The 24172-nt window shown below is 33.6% G+C and overlaps 1 pseudogene; it reads right to left on the bottom strand.

Annotated features, from left to right (window-relative positions):
- Positions 1-3114: 3114 nt before the first annotated feature.
- Positions 3115-24172, bottom strand: part of LOC149576730 (TOM1-like protein 3) — a 44600-nt pseudogene continuing 23542 nt past the window's right edge.

Below are 24172 nucleotides of genomic sequence, written 5' to 3'. Positions count from 1 at the left end.
ATAGCCCTAGTTCCCAAAAATACATCTCTTCTTTTCAAAATGCAATAGACAAAACCACCACTGTTTAAGTACTCTTTCTTTATAGTCAAGAATTTGTAGTTGCAGTTTATCTTCGGAGAGCATGTACTTCCCATATTTTGAAAATATGGTGTTGTTTGATATTTTTTTGCAATTCATTCTATGAATTTTTAAGGAACTCTTAAGAATCTTCACTATGAAGGAAAGAAAACAATATTAAAAACTAAATGAAAACCATTTATTTCATTGGTAAACAACAAGGAACATAGTCCTCTAATGGTAGAAATGATAGCTCAAGGTGAAAAAGGGTTCTAAGGAGATGCAAGCAAGATGATTAGAGATTTTTTTCATTCTTGATAGATAGAATCATACCTCAAAAATCCATCCATAGGTTCAATGAGAGGTTCCCAAAAGTCATGCTTTTCATTGTATGACCTTGTCACTAATGACAAATTTACTATTGAATTTAAGTGATCAAGTCTTCCATGTAAACTAGACATGATGCTACTGAAACAAATGTTCAACAATGGAACCATCTACATGGACAAATGAAAAGTGAAAACCAATGTCAAACCACTAATGGATTCCATGATTTAAACATCATCATATAGATCAAAACTATTCAGATATAAGATTTACATAGCCATGTTCATCACTAAATTGTGAGAGTACATGCAAGTGAAGTGTCACATCACAACATTCTTGCCCATGAAATGCTTATCAGACCCCCAAAATCATAAAAAAGTGTTGTTGAAATCCTTTGTACTTGGGCATCAATCACTAAGTCATCTAGTTCATGGGAATTGGTCTGATCAGCTAGTCTTAGGGAAAACCTTCTTGGTGGCTTTTTTATTCCAATTCTTACAAGGAATGTACCAACCTATAAATTTCCTCACATGGTTAGATACCTCACTATCTAGCATCCATATGCTAAAGTTTTCTTTTGTTTATTTAATTTAAGTTGTGTCCCAAATACTATTATCAAGGAATTGAGCTCCAATTACTAAATCATTGCGAATACAATGCAATGATTTGATTTCACCTAGTTTTGGGGGAGATTTTCTTGTAATGCATCCTAGAGAAACATATCCAAGAGGAGCCTGGGGTAACTAGAAGGAGATACTTTCCATGCCTCTATGTTTATATATTTGTCCCATTTTTATGAAGTCTAATGGTGGTTTTAAAAGAACCTCGTCATTTAGGTCATGAAGAATCAAACTTTCTTTTGGAGGCTCAAATCTGCATTCTAGAACATTTCAACAATAGGAGAAATGTTAATAATAGCAATCGCTTGAAGTACAAAATAAAGAAAAGCATTATAGCAATTGACCTATACAATGAAGAATTGAACATGTAAGGAAGATAGTTAAGAACCAAGATTGATGTAAAAAAAATTTAAAATATAGATAAAGTGTGCTTTTCTTGTTGAGGTATAAGTGGCATCTTCTACTACTGTTGTTTTTGTTGAATAGGTGCAACTCCAGACCGCCCAATATTAGATCATTGTCCTTGTTGTGGCTGAACCAAAGGAAGATAGAAATTTGGAATAGGTGCATTTCATGGCCTAATACCAGGGACAAGCTACTACTGATAACCAAATCCACTATCTTGCAACAAAAATGGCATCAGATCATAAACTACCAATGAAAACAATGTTGAATGAAGAACTTGCAAAAATTTGGAATGGTTTTCTAAGCATGAAATGCTAAAAAGGGAAATTTGTTCCTATATAAGAACATAACAAATAAAAGAAGATGAACATTGAGCTTTTCATTTCAGATCGGTCACACAAAAAAAAAATTGACACATCCTTTTCTTCAAGATGATCATAGAGCCATTTGGAAGGTATCAAAATTAAATTTGAATTGATTAGCACAGATTAACAGCATCAGTAGCAAACATATGAAAAAATATGAATATATATCATATTTACTTGAGGTGGCATAAGTGTGGGTGGCCCATATCCATAGAACATTGTTTGGCTTAGACCTGGACCTCTAGGAGGGTATATAGGAAGACGAGTTGGCATAGCTTGTGCCATGCCAACTAGATTTTGTATTTGTGAGAATTGCACTTGCATAAAACAATCAAGAGATGCTAAATTAGTATGGCATTTCCACTAATAGAATACTAATAATTTCAACCAACCAAATAGACATTGTGAACCAATAATTCCTAGAATCATACTAGTTACAACAATATTTTGAGTAAGCAAATACATTCCAGTAATAAACACACATTTAGGAACCCAACAATTCCTAAATTTCTACCCAGACTTAACCATCTAACATATTGACTATATTATTAATACCCTTCCACCCCCTATAACCTCATGACCATTCTTTCCTACTCTTATCAAAAATAGTTCCATCAAGATAGCTCAAGTCCATACTAAATGTCTTAATGATTGAGTTTCTATATATAGTTATCTTATTTTAGGGCACCGAAATGGGTTTTATCCCCTCACACAAGTAAATGATCTATTAAAATATCCTAGATTTGTAATTATAAATCTTTGCTTCAAACAAAATGCCACAATCAAATTGTGAACTAGAGAATAGTGCAAGGCCACATAGGCAATTACTTCCCACAAATACTATGATAAGAAAAGATAATGCTCACACACTACTTGAGATCTAAAATAGAACAAGCTTCAGCAATACATTACAATGTGTGTGTGTGTGTGTGTGTGTGTGTGTGTGTGTGTGTGTGTGTGTGTGTGTGTGTGTGTGTGTGTGTGCGTGCGCGCGTGTGTGTGTGTGCGTGCGTGCGTGCGTGTGTGTGTGTGTGAATCTTTTGGTGCTATTACTAGAATTTTTTACCTTCTAGGTAAGAACATAAGTTTGTTTCAATATAAAAATCTTCAAAAGGAATTTCATATCAATTAAAAAAAGTAACAAAAAATAAATTAAATTGCAGTGCAGTAGAAATAATATATCACATAATGAGTACTAAACCTCAATTGAACAAAAGACTATACAATGACTTCAATAAAATTGATGTTACACCTAAAGCATCACTTGTAACAAGCTACTTGAAGATATGTAGTACAAACCATCCCAGAGAACAACCTCTAATTTTTTAAAACTTCCACTTTTACTGGGTTTTACTTTTTGCCTTGGCAAAGTCAACCAGGTCTTCAAATAGCTTATCTTCAGGTTTAACTTACTTTCTAGAAGTTAAAGATTGTTGTGGATATGCATCATTGTAAGTTCCATCATGAATGGAGATGTTTTGTGTCCTTGATATCAACTCATCATGTGTTGATTCACTATAACCATGTGTAGACTGGACAGAACCCAAAGCTTGTTGCTACTAAAAAAATTACTATCTCTGATTGTGCTTTGCTAGAGGAGGGGAAATAATTGTTCTAACATTTCTATCATATATGGGAGGTCCTTGCAAATTATCTACACATTGTGATGTATTTTGTGATTGCTCTACTTCCCAAGGACCGAGAGGAAGGCTTTTAGGATTTTTTTGTGTTGATGCCTTCGAATTTTGTGATTATGATATAACATAATTGATTTTTGTGGACTAAGAGACTACCTTGTTGGATTTGACCATTGCAAACCCTGGCTAGATTTGTCAAAATATGACTCTGGGCCATGGTGTGGAAACTTCTGGTATTCATTCTATTATGTTGATGACATCCCTGAAGAGCGACCTCCATTTTGATATGGAGAATTTGATTGTGAATTCAAAGGATATGGAAAAGTTTGCTAAGAAAGTGATATTGGTGGTGAATGTGTGTATTTCTCATTGACTGTGCTAGCTATTGGTGGAGTTGTAGTAGTTGGTGACTCATAAGCATCACCACTAAGGAAATACATTGTTTTCTTAGTTTTCTAGCCATGAGTATCAATATTTTAAAGTCCTAGTGGTGGAGGTATCAATGGGATTCAACCTATTCATTGATTCTTTTTAGTGTTGTCAACTCTCTAATGATCTTGTGCACTGGATCTTGACCTACAATGCATAAAAGACTATTATTTCTCTTTTTATTTTTCTCTATAGAAGCCTGTCAAATCATAGTACATGGATTTAATAGATTAAAGGAACTAGTTGAAAGAATTTGATGAGTAACTACATTATTTAAAAATTACACAAACCCATGGCATGTGTAAGAAACATCTTGGCAAAGCTTCTACAAACACTTTCAAAACTACTAAATTACTAATTGCTTAAATCAACAATCACATTTCTATAAGAACTAGCCATCCACAAATAAGCTACCTATGAGCTAGTTGTGTTAAATTATCCTCAATCTCATCTTCCTCATGAGTTGATGTTCTTTTTCCCATAATAGGAGACCCTATAGTAATGGAGTCATGTTTCCCTAGCTTACAATTCAATTCATCATTCAATGTAAGACCCTGACCAAGAAGCTCCTCATTCCTACATTAAATTTGAAATAATGGTGAACCAGCTAGATAATGGGATAATAAAACATGTTTTATTGCTAGTGAGAAGCATTAAAAACTATATTAATGGTATGTTAGCCTGCACACCCAAATTTTGGGTCAGTTCAACCATGGAGATTCCCATGGTCCTATCAAATGGGTCATACCAAAAAACCCCTCTATTCTACAAACCTCAATGGGTGGTCCACATTGACTATCCAAGCAACTGCTTGCTCAGGAAATTGGCATAGCAGATGCCTATGTACCGATTTTTGGTGCCTTCTACATTAAAGAAACCTATTTTGAAGATATTGGTTGAAACCTTGGTTTGGTTGCCTTCCAGGATTTCTTTCACATCTATGGCATCTTCTACCACTTTGGTGGTGTTGGTTTAAGCAACCCCATGCAAAAGCAGTGTAAAATTCACAACACACACACACACATTTGACACTTCCCCAATTTTTGAGGTTTTTACACCGAAGCAACCAAACTGTGTCTTGTATTGCCATTAGGCATAACTATGAAAATTAGTTACTTTGTGGAATTTGAATTGCTTTTAGCTTGGTAGATTACATGACCTTTTTGCAGATTGATTACCTTGACAATAAATTAGTTTTTTCAATGTTAATTATGTAAAAGCTCTTGTGCCAAATTTTAATTTGACCTTTTATTTATTTATTTATTTTGACAGTTTAGGCACCAAAAGGTGAAAGGTATAAAGAAATAATACAAAATTATAACAAACACCCCTCTGCACAACAATACAAATATAGTAGAGCAATGAACTTTAAAAGTTAGATGATAAATCAAACATAAGAATAAGAGCAAAGTGTGCCACATACGCTCAATCAAGTACAATAAATTTTTTACTAAAAGAAAAATATTTTAAACACTAAGGAAAATATCATGTTACCCATGATAATATTCTAAAGACCCATATGATGCTAATTACTAATTTAATTATTTAAACATTGTGAAATAAATATCTATCATTACAATAAGTTTGGCATTCACATTGAGGTAGAATTTTTTTTCAAAATAATTTTATTTGTCATATAAAATTATGTAGAATCCAAAATGAATTCAATCCCAATTTTTCAACAAATCTATCTACTAGACCCTATTACCCAAACTAGAATTGGCATCTCCAATGAAAGTTAGCACTTAAAATGATTACAATGTTTCAACATAATAACTTACAAAGGACATCCCAGTATTTTAGAGTTTTCACTCATTTCAAAATGAATTTTACCAAATTCATCTCAAAACTAAAACAATGGATTCCAAATGAAAATCATAAACAGAAAATGTAACTTACAAAGTTGTATTGACAAGATGCATCATGCATTGCTTGTAAGTACAACATTGTCTAACAAGATCTATAATCACTTCCTACTTCAGACCCTGTATATTGTAGCTATTCTAATTTAAAAACTAAGCCTTGTAAAATAGCTTCAATACTACTAACGCATGTATGAGCATATTCAATTTTTTTATGTCCCTGAAAATCATTATGTTGATATTTAATCCAAAACTCTACCCTCATATTATAAAGTACAAAAAGTAAAATATGCTCCCAAATGTTGCAACATATATTAAATGGAAAGCATCTAAAAAAGCAACCCTCAAGAAAAATACCATGCAGTTGGAAAAATATTCTTAGGATTGAAGTAGAGACTTTGAGTAGCTTAACAACTATAAGGAATTTGGTCTTAATAAGAAACTTAGTAAATTAGTTGCAAATTTATCCGGCTAACTATCTAGGAGAATGAGAGAAACTTGCAAATTAACTCTAATTTATAATAGTAGGCTAGGCATCTGAGACAACTAAAGAGAGACTTGCAATTTAATTTAAGTTATAGTATTTAGCATTCCAACTGATAGATTGGACTTGTGAAGATATACTAGTAATATGATCCAAGGTATCTAATGTTTCAAAGATTTTTTATAAAACTTGACTGTACACTTAGATTTAAGCTTGATTCATCATCTCTAGTGGGCATCTATTCAATGGGATTTCAACTTGCACACTTTGGTACTCAAAGAGAAATAGATCTAAACGGAGAGGGCATGTTCTAACATTTATGGTCATCCAGTTTTAATTTCAGTCTTTGCAATTTTGCACAATACCTTTGCAAGGAAGGAAGCCCTCAAGCTAGTTGGATAGTTTAGATGCAAATGTCAATAGTCCTTGGTTTAGTTACTATTCTGAGAATTGAGTTGAACTTGTTAATTTCAGATTTGTGGTTGTGAAGGAAATTGAGAAAACTTGTCTGCTCCCAACAAACCCATTTATACCAGCTAATTTTGCATTGAGGAAACCCTTAATCACCTTTTGACAAGTAACGTGTTGAGGAAGATTAGGACTATAATTAAGAGCTACTTGTCAATCCCCTACTGTAAATTGTAGACTTATAATTATATAAAAACTAGGCATTGCAATTAAATTTAATAGCAATCCATTGTAAGAGGCTAGCCCCTACTAAGAAAGAAAAAAGGGCATATGATAGTTTGAAAAGCTGAGTAAAATTCTAACAAGGGCCAACTACAACTAAACAGTACATTAATGCCAGCTACTAGTTTAAACAAAATATAATTATCAACTACTAATTAAATGGATCTACAGGCTATGATCCCTCATGAACTATGATTAAGATTAAATAGACAATATTCAAAGGCAGTGCTTGATCATAAGGAGATGCATCCTTCAAAATGAGATGATACTAGTGAAAAATGTAACATTTCCCCAGAATCAGGGATATAAAAAGAGAGGTGGTTCATTTGTAGATAGCATCAAGTAGAATTTAAGAATAAGAAATCTAACCAACAAGGACATGAATGGAGCACAAATAAGAATGAATATTAATTAAGGAAATCAAACTATCAAGTTTGAATTAGAAAAGAATCCATGTATAAAATAACAGCAATAAAGAATATAATAGAAAGTAACTGGTATGCAAGTATTCTTCTATTAATCTCCATATAAATTTGTTAAGAAGATGCAGCAATAATGGTCTTCCCTCATCAAGTATGCCAATCATGAGATAGATGGACTAAAGGTTCTGCTCAGAGGCTCACTCTGTGCCCTTGGCCTTTATTGAGGAAGAATATCTCTGATCCTCCTAACAAGGAACATAAGATTAATAATTATTTATCCGTTTTCCATCAGACATCATAGTTGGGATCAATTTGAAAATGTTTGATAGAAAGATGCACCAGTACTAGTTCTTTCATTAAATATGACAACTACAAGATGATAGACATCCTACCATTCTCATGGCCCAAGGGGCCAAATAACTTGGACACTCATTATGTGCCCTTGAGTTTAGTTGAGGAATATAGTCTCAACTCTCCTAGCATCCTATAAAGCTTTTCCACTAAATTCCTAATATGGTCAACTATTAGAAGTATGTAGTGAAATGGATACAAATGAATTTAGGGTGTTTTGTTTACAATATCATTTGTATAATGATCATAAATCCTTGATACAATTTTCTCTAAATTGAATTGCAATTACGTATTTTATATATAGAATACTATTTATAAATAACTAGTGTTGTGGGACTTGTTATTTTTGGGCAAAATCCAATATATCCCATAAAGAGATCATTATGCTACTTGTGCAGGAGCCCCATCATTTTGAAGAGTCATACCATTTTTGGTAGGTGCCTAAAAGGTAATTTCCATAAGGAGTTGATGCATTCTATTGGTTAAGATAAAAACTTAAAATAGATCTTTAAAGAAAAAAATTTCCTGCAAGCGCAACAAAGGAATGACTTTTGAATGCCCTATGATTGACTGGGATTAACTTCTTAAATTGTAGTGTCAAAACTTATGCCTTTGCATAGAAATACTCATAACCCAGACATGGATTCAATGAAGAGATATATGTCTCTACCACTAATTAAAACTACAGAGCTCTCTGACTAAATTGATAGTTAATTAATAGTAGAATAAAAAGTTTTGACAAAAAAAGTTTTCATATTCTAGACCAAAATTTCATTGTCAACTGTAACTACTAAAAATGAACTACGGACACTGAAAAGAAAGGAATGATCATCCAAAAAAGCCTTACCTTTATTAAGTTGAATGATACCTCTCAATTAGAAGTCTCTTCCATCTTGTTGTGAGATTTTCCTCGAAGCTATGACATCATGGCAATCTCATAGCTATTTATATATACAACAAACAATGTAGTTGCTTCAGCTTTCTATAACTATGGCATTCTCCAACTTATACAACTTTTGGAGGGTGCTTCAACCTAGTGAGTATCACATACAAATCAGTCCTAAAATGTTAAATAATTCCAATTGAATGTAATTTCGAGTAACTCTTTATTTTATTTGAAATAAAATTAATTACTAATCAATGTAACTCAAAATAGTGAGAGGAATAGCCATATTATGTAATTGAGTACTGCATACAAATTTATTTGAATGTAATTCTTAGTAACTATATAGTTATTTGAAATAACATTAATTTATGATCAATGTAACAAACAATAATGAGAAGCACAGCCAAATTAGGCACATAGTCATAAGAAAGCATTTTCTCTCCATCCCCAAAGAAAAAGCCAATTTTCCTGACTAGATTCTTATGGTGAATATATGAGAGCACTTCAATTTCATTTTTTGAATTCTACTGTACCCTACACTTGCAGAGATCCTTTCTTGTTCCTCTTTCTACCCACTACTTAGCCCACATTATTGAGTGTCCTATACGAGAAAGTCTTATAGCAAGCAATTTTCCTAAGATTCTTGGAGTTGTTCCACTATAAGATATGATGAAATCATGAACTAATTGCCTATTATTTAAGGAAATGAAAAACACTATAAGACATTTTGTAGTGCTGCAATAATAGCCAGATCACCAAAGTAGGCATGTCAATAGGAAGATCAAAGAAAGAGCACAAAGAACAAAAATACAAATAAAAGAAGCTCTCTTGGGAAGTATATAGAATGAGACAGAATTACAGGAAGCTCTCTTCCACTAGAAGAGAATAATTTTTTAATTTTTTACCTTGAGGATTTTATTGCTGAAAATGTACCTCCCTAAACATATCAAAACTCTCCTTCACAAAATTATTTAGGCATCCCAAATCCACCTTTAGAATAGGTGAGCATATTGAACTTTCCTCTTGAATACTTCTTTGGATCTGCTAGAATGAGAAAGTATGGTTGGAAAACCATTCTATTTCATGGAGAAAAGGTAGGAAGGCTTAAAAATCATAGATATATAAGAACCAAGGGAGAAAATCAAGGGAGAGATTTTAAAAACACAATTGCATGAAGATTAGAAAACAAGGAAGAAAAAAAATCTAGATAAAGAAATGAGTGAATGTTATGACTAGAGATCTTAATAGAGGATGGACGATAGCAAAAAATAATAATCCAAGTGGCGATGATCAGTTTAAATGAAATTCTTGGAGAAATCTTTATAGGGGAAGAAATAGAAACTAAAGACAACTTGATAGAAAAAGAAATATTTTAATCCACAAGTAAAAATGGAGGAAGAGTAGAATTAATAGAACTTTTCTCCATCTACTGAATAACAACATTAAAATGGAACTACAAATTAGTCAGTTGACTAGAAACTCCAGAAGTGCATATATCATTTGTATATCCTGAGAATGGCAATTGTGACAAACATTTACATGTGATTCAATAAAGATGGTCTGATCCGAAAAGCCAAGTTCAGATTATAATATGATTTTCTCTAGAATAGGGGAATTTGTATCCAACATAGCACACTATAATTGGAAATTATGTGTCATGGTAGAACAAAGAGTCCAGTTTAAATAGATGTCTATTTGATAAGTTATAAACTCAATCACCTCATGTTCTCATTATTTCAATGCTAGGTTAGGAAGCTAAATCTAGAAAGGCACAAACCTATCACTAAAACTCAAAGATTGGAAATAAAGAGACCATTCTTGCATAATCATACCAACACCATTAAAAACCTAGTTCTTGATGAGGAAAATTGAGTCCCTTTTTTGGGATGAAACAAATAACACACAAAATCTCTCTCAATTTGTCAACATAAAAAGCTTTAAATGCAGCCCCATTGCCAAATGCCCTCAATATATGGTTTTTAATAAAAGTGTCTAAGTGGGTGGAAGAAAACTAATGTTAAAAATGGAGGATCTATCTCCCACCAACCCTTGAGCTCGATCATTCTGCATAAATAAAAGATATAGTTTTATTTAATATTTATTACCCTCTTCTAAAAAGGGCAAAAAAAGTAACCATACATCTCTCTCAACCATTCAAGCATGGTCGGCAGCATGAAAATTAGTGTTAAAGAATGTTTTCCTACATCTATTTCTGATGGGATCAGGAGAAGAAAACTTTCAATGGCAATATTTTGGCCTATAAAACATGCTAAAGTTATTAGTCTCACATATTTTTGCACCATCCAAAATGAGATTCGACAGGGGGAAAAAACAACAGACTGATTTAAAAGAGATGCCCTAGTTCTTCAACTCCCACACACATGTTGAAGCTGAATAGAATACAATGAAATGGGTGGCATTTGCCCTTTTTACATATTAAGCTCATGTTGGTCAAAATTTTGACCAACACAAGCATAGATTTTAAAAAAAACATATTTTCCCTTTCCATAGTCTGACCAATCTAATAAATGGTCAAAAATTTTGGTCTAAAAATGACCTCAAATGTACTAGTGATTGTTTCTAATAGACACATTTCAAAGGTAATTACAACATATGGTTGAATAGGATTGTATGCTTTAGTTGTCTTAAGGTTAGTAATATAAGCAAAAATTGTCCAACTTGGTCACATACACCAAGCAATGAATTCAACAAACATAAAGGAAAGGTAGATGTTGAGAAGGTAAAGATTCAAATGAACAAGACATGGAGAAAGAAGGAAGATTGCAGCACATCAAGCCAAGATGAGGTCACTTTATCTAATGAATTAGGTGATCACATCACCCCCAACTAGGAAATCAAAGGTATGTGTGTAACTAATATCTGAAATGATATATTTTCCATCAATTCCAAGCATTCAAGTAATGAAAAGGATTTATCAACATATATTAAGATGCAATGAAGTGATTAAAAGAAAGAGACAATATATTGTTATGTTATTTTATTTTTTGTTGCTAAGTATTGGAAGTATTGCAATAAGTGTTGAGTAATGAGGTACTATAGTGACTACTGAGCTAGCTATTATAGCCAAGTGAATTGAAAATCCTATAAAAATTGAGATTACATATTTATATGCACTAAGCATTAATTGCAAGATTTTGAAGGCTATATACTCAATTTTTGAGTCATTTGCATTTACAAAAAGATCTAAGAGCACAAAGGTGATTTGAGAAAAGGATTCTAGTGACTATATACCAAACTCAACTGTTACATCCTATTTTACATCAATTTGAAAGGTATTTCACTTGTGCCAAGTTATACTATTTCACATTTTGCAAACCCTAGAAAGTGAAAAATGGCAACAAGTTCATTGGTAGAAGTAAGAAAGGAAGGTAAAGAGGTTACCAATGAACAATTGATCAATAATGATGTTCATCAGCCACTATTTCATGCTATTCCTAAGATTACATACAAAGGATATCTATCTATTGCATTATCAACTATTCTACCCAAGGTTTTGATGATTTAGGATGTATGATGTTGTTACATGCAATGTTGGAGAGGTTGGAGACTTAGAGATTAGAGAGACATATCAGAAGTTGTGTTAAAAATGGTGTTTTCAAAGAAGAAAACAAAATTGTAGAGAAAAAAGGGTTAACACATGCCCTATATTTTCCCCAAGTTTTTAAAATAGAATGCATAAAGATTGCATTAAGCCCAATACATGACAATCAGCTATGGTTAGATAATGGACCTCTTAGAATATCAAAGAAGATTATTTACAGAGTGATAGGGTATCCTACCCTAGACAAGTCAAAGATATTAAGAAGTGATGCAAAAGAAGTAATTGAGAAGAATATTAGAGTCATATGGAATAAAAGGGGAATGTCAATTGATACAATTGAAGACCCTATTATTGTATTTGTAGTGAGAGTGTAGCACAAAGACTCTACCAGTTGAACTAACTCCATCATGTGTCATGCATTTTTGTTGACCTAGGTTACTGTTGAGCTATCATTTTGCACGATGTTGAATGATATGAATCCTTTTGAACTCCTCTCTTGAAAAGATAATAGAGGATCAACTCCAAGGTTTTGGGTGATCTTGTGACCCACTAAAATCCAGTCATTTTAAGTTAAATGTGTATGTTCACAAGGAGGCCTTTTTTGGTTCGAACCAATTTTGGATAATCTGTTTGATCTGTTGTTCTTTGAAAAAATAACCACAAAAGAGATATATTTTTGGAATTTTTTTTTTTTATGATGAATGCAATTTATTAATGCAACTATAGGAATTCCTATTTTAACCAACTGTTAGAAAAGAAAATAGCAAAGATAAAGTAACAATAGATTAAAGAAAATAACTTGAAAGGAAATTCCTAATAGATATAAACCATGGCAACAACATTTCTATCAATTAAATCATCAAAAAGGTCAAGTAGAAAACCAATGAAAAAAGGAGCAGTGCTTCCTCAATTCTGATGATGCAATCATCAATGGGAACTCAATAATAACTGAAAGATGTTTCACATTTCATCAAATTGCAAGGCCACAAAAAGTGTGTTCATGTCAAATAAGATGCTATGTAGGAACAATAGGTGATCGTTTCACTAATTCCTTACATCAGCAAGATTTGTTAACATAGAGAAAACACCAAAAACAAAAGGTTACAAAATCATAACAATACAATAAAACCATTGGCTCCATTATTATTCATGAACATGCATCCATAAAAATAACACACTATGGCAAGAATAACTACACTCAGAATGAGAGCACCAATAGCATATATTATTGCATCAAAATAATGGCTTGGAGTACACATTACACCCATGTATTTATAAGAAATCCTCTCCTCCTTTTGTATTGTCAGCAAAAGCTCTTAAAATGAAAACTCGTGCTAAAAATAGATAAAAACAAATCTAATTATATATAAATCGACTCTCTAAATGGTGGTAAGTAGGTCTCCACCCTTATATCAATTAATGGGTGCAAGAGCCTTTAAATGACACAAAAGAGTAAAAGAATGAGAAGATAAGAAGAGTGCAACTGCAAGATGATCTAAGAGTCTCTAGAAGATCTAAAAATGGAAGCTCGACCTTCTCTAGGAATTTCTTGGAATTAAATTATCATCAAAATATGTTCCCAGTGCATGGAATGCTCTAAATTAGGAATTGACAATTAACTATCAGATCACTAATTATTCTTCAAAACTATTAGTGCATCTATGTACCTTGATGGCAGGTTCCAAAAAATCCAAGATTTTCCTAAGTGTCAAAACAGCATTTCCAACATTTGGGTTTTCTTCCCCTTTAGACCAAAATGATGTCTAGATGTTTATTCTTAAATTTCTCTATTATCTCCATTACTTGGGAAATTTTTTGAAAATTCAAAGCTTTGTATTTTTTCTTTACTAACTATCAAAAGTTACTTACTTCAATCTAAGTATCCACAAAATCTTCAAGCTTTGTATCTAGCTCCAACAATATCTCTTTAGTTTTAAATTCTTGTCTTATGTCTTCATCTGACAAAGCATTCTTAGGTCTTCCTTGGAATTGTTGTACTATTTCTTTTTTTTCAATGAGCTTGGATTTGGATTCATCTTCAAAGATCTCAAGGCAAGTGGCATTGTAATAACTTTCCACTTCCATAATATGCTCTTGAGTGTGGTCCCTTATCTTCTATATATTTGCATGTAGTCCCTCCATGACTTTATTGTTGACTAATATCTTTTCAATCCAATCATCAAGTTTATCTAACTCCTTAGCTATATATACTTCCATGAATGTATGATATCTTTGACCTTTTATTGATGATAAGGCATGTAAGTCTTTTTTTGTAGGTATGTACCTCATCCATTAACCCAAGATCCTGATTCACTATAGATACCATCTTATCTACACATGACTAAATATGGTGCAATAGGTTTAAGTTCCCATGTATTATCTATAAAAATTTCTCTTCAAAATTGTCACACCATTGCTAGCATGCCTCCAAAATGGGTCCAACTATGTTGTTCCCATGCCTTTCCTCTCTAATGTCACAACAAGAGTAATCTCTAGATTATCCAGGTCAATAGGGCCCACATTTTCATGAAGATGGCATCTTAAAAGCTCATTATGTTTCCACAATGCTATCAATTCAAACTCATCTTGGTCCATATGTTTGAACACCTCTTTCATGTGTTTAGTGATCATTACTTTTGTAGTGTCTATTGTGGGCCTTCCCAACATGATCTCCTTGATCTGGTAATCCTTAGGCGTTAGTTCCTTGGAGTTAACATATGGATGAGGAATGGTTATATGTGCAAGAAATTCCTAATCATGAATCTTAATTATGAAGACTACTGTTCATGCATCACCTATAGGTGGCTCAAGCTTCTTGAGTGCTTTTACTAATTCCTTCATTCCCTCCTTAACTGTCAAGTCTAGCTGTCTTTTCTAGTGGAACATGCCTTCTCTCTTCAACCATGCCAGTATAGTGCCCATGGGAGAAATGTATTTTGTTGAAGAATTTGTTTCCACTATAGGCCCCTTCCCCTTATCAGTCCTCTCTAAAGTCTTTTCTTGTTGAGAAAGATCTATAGTTCGAGTCTCTATATTTGGTTGGGCTAAGGTCCTAGCCTTTGTATCATCAGGAGTTTGTTGAGGCTCTTTAGGTATTTTCCCTTCCTTAGATACTTCATCGATATTTAGTTTCTGGGGCTCTCTTTCCTCTGTCATATGTTCTTATGTTTTTATGGTGTAAGGAAGTGGAGTCATTGAGCCTTTTTCTAGAAATGTTAAGTCTTAAGATAGTTGAGGTGGGATGCCCAAAGTTCCTTGAGGCAAAGGTGACATTTGATTCCAATCCTCTTGTAAGGGTTCAGTCATAAGAGTATTTCTTATTTTCTCTCCCACCATCTTAGTGCCTACTAGCATGAATTCAAATTCAAAGAGGTCAAAGAGATCAATTTCTTGACCCTCCATATCATCTATACATTTCTATTGTCCATCTTTTGATGTTAATAGCCGAATGGGAATTTTGGAGTAGATGGAGGCATCAATGTTGAACTTCTTCTTCTCTCTTCCTCTATTTCCCTTGCCAAATGGGTCCTTTGGCTTAAGGTGACATATTCAATATACTTCCCTTCTTATTCTACCTTTTCTTTTGGGATTGTCTTGGGAACCTATGGGGGTGGAGTGTTCTTTTTATTTAATCTTCTCCTTTATGTCCTAACCATATTTGACTCAATCCTATCATTTTTGGGAGCTAAGGGGGAGGCTTCTTCCTCTTGCATAGCCATTGGTGCTACCATCTACTCTTCTAGCTACTCTTCCTCTGCCACTTCTTCCCATACCTATTTTAGCTAGATAGGCACTTGGGGCTCTTGTTAAGGCTCTTAAGCCATTGGCTGATCTTGTTCAGGTTGTACCTATTTGTTTCCTAGACTTTGAAGGAACCCTTTTCCTTTTATTGTTCTTATTGGCTTCAAAGTACTTAACCTCCCTCTCATTATGGCATACCATTTTTGGCCTCACTCGAGATTGAGAAAGGAGGGTTGGCACTATTATTTTAGCCCATTTTCCTTTGATTGGTCATGTAGTAACTTCTAGGGGTATAGCTTGAGGAACTAGATACAATTTGAAAGGCTTCTTGATCCATCCCTTCATTAATTGGACTATATGTAGTGTGAGGGCACCTAGGTAAGTCTCATGGAAGACCTAGCATTCCTAAGTTTTTCTAGCTTGTAGTGGTACTAGCCACACCACTAGAGTAATAAAGGGACTAGCTTGGTACTAAGTTGAGGTGTATTAAGTATAGGATGACTTACTAGGTCTTACTTGCTCTTAGTTGCAAGTGTTCTCATTTTAGGCCAAATGGGGTATTTGTGTGATTTTAAGGGAAGAATGATCAAATAAGAGACTTAAGGTACTTTTTGATTTTTTTAAGACCTTTTTAGGCTTTTGGTACATTTTGGTGGCCTTTGGGACAAGTTTGAGTGCAAAACTCAAAAAGATGTAAAAGTTGCTCAAAAGTTGTTAATGTTGTCATTGACAACATTGACAACTTTTTGTTGCATAAGAGAAAATTTGTATAGGGGGTTTTATAATGGTATTAAATAGTTGGTGTTGGATTTTGGACAATTATTTAAGGCCATTCTCGATCTGATCAAGGGGTGGGAATAATTTTGGATGTTCTGTATATGGACTGTTCAGCAGGAATAACAGTTATAGTTCTTTATTTTTTGAGTTTTGAGTGATTTAATGGAGAAAAATTATGTTAAATAATAGAAGTGTTAGATTAATTCCTTTTAAGGTTATTTGTGGTATTATTTTTTTATTTTTTAGGGTTCTAGTTAGTTGCATAAATTCTTTTGTGTTTTGCCAGTTTGTTGTTCTAAACCAGGCAACTAGTAAAGAATGGGGTCATAGAGCCTCTTCCCAACATGGAATCTACATGGGATTTTTGGATTAGGAAGATGAATCCATTTATATTATGTACAGTAAAGGAGGGGGCCTAGGAAGAAAGGATGGTGATTTTAAGGTGATACCCTAGGTGAGCCAGAGTTGCATGGCTAGGGATCACAGTAAGTTGCAGAGGTGTTCGGAAGGATTGAAAGCATTGATAGCTTCAATATAGGATTGGGAAGTGGTGGAAGTATTGGTTTTGGAGTCCCAATTGCAATGGGAATAAATGGTGAAATTTTCTTGGAGGGGAGAATGTACATATTTTTAGACAGACCTTACATGTCCCTAAACCCTAATTTTTAGGCACAATTGTAGGTCATAGTGTACAGACTGTTTAAGACCTAGGACCTCGAGAATCCTTTAGTTCTCTAAAAATGGTATTTTTATCAAAGGTTATATTAACCCCTTGTTAAGAAATTTTGCAAGTTATTCAATATTATCATTATGGATAGGGCTAATTTCTTGTATCCCTATTTAGGAGCATTTTGGTGTGGTTCTTGGAACTCGCTTAGGGTTACAATGTAAAATGTGGTCATAGGTCTTAGAGAGGATCATAATGGCTTCCTAGGTGGTTATATCTCCATTTGGGGTCATAGTTAAATGAGCTGGGTAGATTATGGAGTTGGTGAAGAGGAATAATGATGACCAATGCAAGCCTAGGAAGTGGTGTAAGGAGTTGTTATTGTATCTAATTAGTGTTCACTAGTTGAATGGAGTAGGACCTAATAGAGAGGTTACTAAGGAGAGTGGGTAGTAAGGAACCCTATTAGGTCAAGAGAAAGACCTAAGGAGACCCTAGAGTAAGTTGGGGTATGAGAAAGACTAGTGTTACATCAAAGTGGTATCAGAGTAGGTTAAGGATTTGGGAATCAAGTATATGTATGCAGCTAGTGGGAAATCAATGATTCGAGAATGGTGACAAATTTATAGCTATAAAAAGAGGTTGATGAGAAAAGGAGAAGAATAGACTCCTTGAAGAAGCCTTATAAGAGGTGAAGATAAAGTTAGATGCAATTGTTGATGTAGCCAAGAAAAAGGAAGAAGAGAGTAATGATATGGGTAAGGAGACAGCAGAGGAAGATGTTGTCCCTAAACTAGAATCTATCTTGAATGAAGATCCTTTCTTGAAGGCCATAAAATCCATAAGAGGGAAGGCCTTGGAAGTTGTTCCACTATTTAGTGGGAAGATGGACATTGATGCAGTGATGGATTGAATAGATGGAATGGAGAATCACTTTGAATGTGAAGGAGTGACACAAGCACAAAAGCTCAAGGTAGCTAACTCAAGACTCAGAGGGTTAGCATTAACATGGTGTAAATATGTCCAAGATGAGAGGATTAGGATGGGTAAAAGGCCCATAGAAAATTAGAATGCAATGGTAACCAAACTAAAGGAGAATTTCTTACCAGAGGACTATGAGATTCAACTTCGCAAGAGGAGACAATGACTAAAGCAAAAAGACATGGATGTTCCCTCTTATATGAAGAGTTCCAAAGGTTATGTCTTATGTCCAAAAAGAAAGAAGAAGGTATAATAAAAGTGGTTAGGTACCTGGGTGGTCTAAAGTGGAACATTCAAGAAGAGCTTAGTTTATGGACACCTACTACTATTTAGATGTGCCATCAACTAGCATTAAAGGTAGAAGAAAAGAAAAGAAGGAAGGGAGACTCCAACTTTAAAGATAGAGGCAAGGGAAGGAATCAGAGGGGCCAAAGAGGAGGATATCAAGGCATAGGTAGTGAGTAGAGGAATCAACATGAAACTAGACTTACTAAGAAAAATACTGAAAGCACTCCAAGAGGAGGTTATAGTAGAGGAACAAGTAACCAAGGAGGCTCTAATAGAGGAAGAGGATCATGAAGAAGTAATTCCTACTTTGCTAGCATGAAATGCTACAACTATGGTCAACTAGGCCATCCAGCATATAGGTTCCTTGATAAGCCTTCTTCCTCCAATAATGACAAGAGAGTGACATGCTCAAGAGGATAATTCTAGTGGGAAAGAACCTGAAGTGGATCACATAGAATAAGATAAAGGTGAAAACCTCATGTTTAGGAGGGTATTGATCAAGAAACCAGCTTTAGATGAACCTAAGCATAGGAGAGCTTTGTTTAGGATTAGATGCAAGATTCTTGGAAAGGTCTACAAAGAAGTAGTGGATTCTAGCTCTACTAATAACATAATATCAAAGGAGGCAGTCAGTAAGCTCAAATTGATCAAGATACCCCATGTGAATCCCTATAAGGTAACTTGTCTCAACAAGGGCCAATGCATTTTAGTAAATGAATATACTTGGGTTGAATTCTCTATAGCAGGGTATAAGGATAGGTAGTTATGTGGCATCTTACCCATGGATTCTTGCCATCTACTATTGGGTGGACCTTACTAGTTTGATAGAGAGGTAGTGTATGATGGAAAGGAAAATCCCATATCATTCAAAAAAGGAGGCAGAACTTTCAAGATCTAATCTCTATCGGAAGGAGATGAACCATAGTTTAGACTCCTAGTGTGTTGCTCTATAATGGAAAGGAGTTTGTTAAAGATATAAAGGAGGATTATAGACAAATCTATAAAGTTGTACTAAAGTTTAGAGGAGAAGAAAAGATAGTTAAAGAACCATTGCTTGCATAGGTACAAACATTTCTTGAAAAGTACAAAGAGATTGTGAGTGATGGAACTCCTACCACCTTACCTCCTAGAGGGGTGATCAGTCATCAAATTGAATTTGTCCCTAGTGTATCATTAGCAAACAAATTACCTATAAGCTCAAAACTGACTATAATTTGGAAGCATCAAGACAAGTACAAGAACTCTTAGATTAAGGCCTAATCAAGAAGAGTATAAGTCCATGTGCAGTCCCTATTGTACTAGAATTCAAGAAGGGAGGAAAGTATATGGTATGCATAAATTTAAAGGCCATAAATAGGATCATAATCAGGTATAACTTCCCCATACCTATATTAAGGATTTTTGGTAAATAGATTGTTCTTTTTCAATAAACTCCCAAATGCCCAAATCTGAAAGAAATGATCATCTACCAATAGTTGGATAATCTATCATTGAGTTCATAGATTTCCTTTGAATTGAAAGGTACAACTCCCTTATGAATGATATGCAATGAATTTTTTTAATTCCTAAACTAAATGGGTATGCTCTTAACCCAAGAATAGAAGAGGAAAACCAAGCTATCCCTAGACAGAACTAACTCAGGAAATGAAATACAATTTTGAACTTAACCAACTCCAAGAATTCACAATACCTATGACTCCCCAGCATTGGTGATGCAATATGAATACTACTTATGCAAATGTAATGCAGAAAGAAGAGAAATCAGATCTAATTTTTGTGATAGGAATTGATACAAATTCTCTGATTCACAATAGATTCAACTCTTGACTCAAGGTACAAGAAAGTGCTCAAAACATGAATACATCAATTCTCTAATTGATTATAATCAGAAAGATAACACTCAAATACTTAGATTCAAAAATGAAACCCTTCTTTTTTTTCAACATACAAATACAATGCTCTTATTTTATTTGCCTGCAACTTATGCCAAATCTATTACAGAGATCAAAATAGAAAATCCAATACATAAAGTGAAATGCCAAAATAAAATGGTATATCCCCTCTACTCCAGATCTCTAGTTGTTTGCAAAAGAAAAATCCCCCTTCTAACAAAAAAATTTTTACAATGAATACATTCTTCAGCAACCGTTTGGTTTCTTTCAGTGACTTTTTAATTTTGTAACCAACTCTTGTCTCTTTGATTTCTCACCTTTTTCCTTTTTAAAATTGATATTGATCTTATTAACTTTAAAGTTAATAATGATTTATCTTAACATATTTAAATTATATTTTAACAATTGACATTTAAATATGTTAAATCAAGATCAAAAATTTTCCTTTGTTGGGCAGACAGAAAAATAAATACTACTAGTAAAAATAGGTCATGCTTTGGGGAGCATATCTTTTTCTTCCAGTGTTGGATCGAGCTCATTTTTGGATATGTTTTTCCAAACCTAATTTTCTGCATTTTAACTAAAGAGAACATAAAAATATTCTTTGAGTCAAAAGATGTGAGCTATTGAATGCTGGTCTATATGACTATTACAAAATTAGAATTGATAAAATAAAGTTTCCAGCCACTCTTCTTTCACATGCTTTGTAACCCAAATGTCTTCAATTTTCCAATATGTTATCTTCCATGCTTACCATGTTGATTCTCTACTAAATTTTGGGAGTGAGTCTTTGGAATACTTATGGAAAAAAATCTTGAATGGAGATCGAAAAGCATATCATGTTCTTAGTTTTCCACTTCTTTGTTGTAGGTGAAATTTGCACATTCTAGTAACAGACACTTTGTAAATAATTAACAAGTAATACTTCTTCTTTGTTATCAGGTCACTGGCTATAGAAAAATCCAATTCAGTCTTGGTAGAAATTTGGCTTTTGTCTTCTCTCTTTTGTCAAAAACTCTAACCTAACTGCAAAAGGCATAGTGGAAAATTAATTTACCACTTCATATTTATTGTCACATTGATGTCCAAATCTTCAAGTGATAAATCATTATGATATTATCATTCTTTGTTTAACTAATTAAGATCTCTTTTCTATCTCTCTATTATGGATTTGATGCTTGGTAGAAATTCCATTTTTGAGTGTGGAAAGCGGATCCAATCTTCAATTTTTGACTTCCATGTAGTGGGCACAATTTTGATGTAGATTGATTCATAAATTAGTTTTCTAGAGTGATCTTGATACTAGACCCCATATATCTTTATTTTAGATTGAGATTTTCCTTTTCTCTCTTCATGTGAAAAATTGAACTTTGATTGTGAAAGGCATAGCAAAAAATGATTTTTCTGCTATGCTTTTACTTTTGGCAAAAAATGAAGCATTTGCTTCTATAATGGAAAATTTGAAAATGACTTCTCCATTTTAGTAAACATTTTTATCTTTTTTTGGCATAGATTTTTTTTTCTATTCATCTCTTCACATGCTTTCCTTCCAATTTTAGGTCTCCATTCTAGACTTTCATTTGTTATGTTTCTCAACCTTTCTTCAATCTTCATAGACAATAGATCTTCACAAAACATGTATTTTTAGCAAAACTAAATTTTCTAAAAGTAAAAACCTAAATCCATGGAACCTCTCCATCAAATATCTTAGAACATTGAAACTTCATAGAAATATGGTTAGGGAAAACCATAAAAATTTGGGGAAACTCTTTATGAGGTCAACTTTAAAAGTTTGAAAATGGTGTACCTAAAGTACACCTACAAGGATCTCATGGATTATCTTGGAGGGGCAATGTACTTCACAAAGTTGGATTTGAAGAGTGGATATAATCAAATTAGAACTAAGGAGGGAGATGAGTGGAAGACAGCATTCAAGACAACATATGGGTTATATGAGTGGTTTGTGATGCCATTTGGTCTCTAAAATGCTCCTAGGACATTCATGAGGCTTATAAATGAAGTACTTAAGGATTTCACTGGAAGGTTTGTGGTTGTACATCTAGATGATATAATAATATTTAGTAAAACCAAATAGGAGCACATAAAACATCTAGAAGTTGTATTGCAAAGGTTACATGAGGATAAGCTTGCTATAAACCTTGAGAAATGTGACTTTTTCAAACAAGACCTTGTGTATTTGGCCTTTGTGGTGTCAAAGGGGTCCTTGAAGATGGATCAAGAGAAGGTTGCAGCTATTTTCAATTGGCCACCACCTACCACATCTATTGAGGTAAGAATTTTTTATGGTCCAGCCTAGTTTTATAGAAAATTCATTAGGAATTTTAGTGGTATATGTGCACCTTTGTTAGATACCATTAAGGTTGGGGGCAAGACTAAGTTCAAATGGACCTTAGAAGCATAAAAATCCTTTGAGTTGTTGAAGAAGAAAGTAGCCACCCAACCTATCTTACAGCTACTTAGTTTTGATAAGCTCTTCACCATATAATGTAATGCAAGTGGTTTGGCAATAGGAAGAGTGTTGAGTCAAGAAGGTAGGCTAGTAGTCTTCTTTAGTGAAAAATTAAATGAAGCTAAGAAGAAGTATTCTTCTTATGACCTAGAACTGAATGCCTTAGTTTAGTCTCTTAGGAAATGGAGACATTATTTATTGCCCAATGAATTCATTGTATTCACTGATAACCAAGCCCTAAGTTATATCAGCACTCAAGAAAAGTTGAATAATAGAAATTTGAAATGGATGGAATACTTGCAAGCATTCACTTTCATAATCAAGCATAAGAAAGGGCAAATAAACAAGGTGGCAAATGCATTGAGAAGGAATTGTTGTGCAAGAAGTTAAATTACATAGCATTAGAATAGAGAGTTTCAAGAATCTCTACAAGGAGGATGAAGAATTTACATAACCATTTCCATAGTAAGTTCTCTAAATTTACTTTGTAGAATGGGTTACTATTTAAGGGTAACTAGTTATGTGTTCCAAGAGGATCAATGAGGAAAAACCTCAATCAATAAAAGTACAATGGGATCCTAAGTGGTCACTTTGGTGTGAATAAAATTCTAGAGTTAGTCCAAAGATTCTACTATTGGCTAAAACTAGTCAACGATGTGACTAGGTATGTGGAACACTACATGGTGTGCATGAAATACAAGGGTGGTGTTGGCTTCTAAATTAATAGCTTTTGAATAACCCAATGATAGGAAAAAATACATCTAGGGGTATCTAATTCTAATGTTCAACATACCTATTTAGACATTGAGGCCAACTAACACTATACTCCTTCTTTAGGCTCTACAAGACCTAGGCGAGTGAACCTCAAACTCATTCATATGGTACCAATTTCCAAAACATACACTTGAATCTAGATAAAGAAAATAAAACTCTTATTTCTCCTATACTTATGCAATGACAAAGGCATGTAGTAGAAAATTGCAAAAACCTATGAAATCACAAGTTGAGTGAGGGCATCCTTTTAGCTCCTAAACAGACAAGGAAAAGGAAAATTCATTTAAGTCTAATATTAGCAAAATCCAAATATATAATAGTAAGAACATTTTGATCTTTTTATTGATCAATGCCTTATCTATTGGAAAATTCCATAAAACACTAATACACATCCATGATATCAATGACATATCTCATACATAAAGATATCAAATCTATCCTATCACTTTGTGAATCAGGCATTAGTGTTCATAAAAACCTTCATA

Source organism: Cupressus sempervirens, chromosome 1, assembly GCF_028749045.1.
Source record: "Cupressus sempervirens isolate cs-2001-9-10 chromosome 1, ASM2874904v1, whole genome shotgun sequence".
Classification (NCBI taxonomy): domain Eukaryota; kingdom Viridiplantae; phylum Streptophyta; class Pinopsida; order Cupressales; family Cupressaceae; genus Cupressus; species Cupressus sempervirens.
Note: the sequence above shows the minus strand (reverse complement) of the source record. Positions and strands in the feature narration are given on the sequence as shown.